This window comes from Schistocerca gregaria, unplaced genomic scaffold (genome assembly GCF_023897955.1).
Source record: "Schistocerca gregaria isolate iqSchGreg1 unplaced genomic scaffold, iqSchGreg1.2 ptg001600l, whole genome shotgun sequence".
Taxonomy (NCBI): domain Eukaryota; kingdom Metazoa; phylum Arthropoda; class Insecta; order Orthoptera; family Acrididae; genus Schistocerca; species Schistocerca gregaria.
The window spans coordinates 30,001-31,095 of NW_026062878.1; positions in this window are offsets into that span (position 1 = coordinate 30,001).

Sequence of the window (1,095 nt, forward strand, 5' to 3'; positions counted from 1 at the left end):
ACCTAACTGTGGCTGTACCAGTTTATCGCTTAACCTAACTGTGGCTGTACCAGTTTATCGCTTAACCTAACTGTGGCTGTACCAGTTTATCGCTTAACCTAACTGTGGCTGTACCAGATTATCGCTTAACCTAACTGTGGCTGTACCAGATTATCGCTTAACCTAACTGTGGCTGTACCAGATTATCGCTTAACCTAACTGTGGCTGTACCAGATTATCGCTTAACCTAACTGTGGCTGTACCAGATTATCGCTTAACCTAACTCAATTTGTCCCTTAACCTAACTCAATTTGTCCCTTAACCTAACTCAATTTGTCCCTTAACCTAACTCAATTTGTCCCTTAACCTAACTCAATTTGTCCCTTAACCTAACTCAATTTGTCCCTTAACCTAACTCAATTTGTCCCTTAACCTAACTCAATTTGTCCCTTAACCTAACTCAATTTGTCCCTTAACCTAACTCAATTTGTCCCTTAACCTAACTCAAGTTGTCCCTTAACCTAACTCAAGTTGTCCCTTAACCTAACTCAAGTTGTCCCTTAACCTAACTCAAGTTGTCCCTTAACCTAACTCAAGTTGTCCCTTAACCTAACTCAAGTTGTCCCTTAACCTAACTCAAGTTGTCCCTTAACCTAACTCAAGTTGTCCCTTAACCTAACTCAAGTTGTCCCTTAACCTAACTCAAGTTGTCCCTTAACCTAACTCAAGTTGTCCCTTAACCTAACTCAAGTTGTCCCTTAACCTAACTCAAGTTGTCCCTTAACCTAACTCAAGTTGTCCCTTAACCTAACTCAAGTTGTCCCTTAACCTAACTCAAGTTGTCCCTTAACCTAACTCAAGTTGTCCCTTAACCTAACTCAAGTTGTCCCTTAACCTAACTCAAGTTGTCCCTTAACCTAACTCAAGTTGTCCCTTAACCTAACTCAAGTTGTCCCTTAACCTAACTCAATTTGTCCCTTAACCTAACCCACGTTGTCCCTTAACCTAACTCAAGTTGTCCCTTAACCTAACTCAAGTTGTCCCTTAACCTAACTCAAGTTGTCCCTTAACCTAACTCAAGTTGTCCCTTAACCTAACTCAAGTTGTCCCTTAACC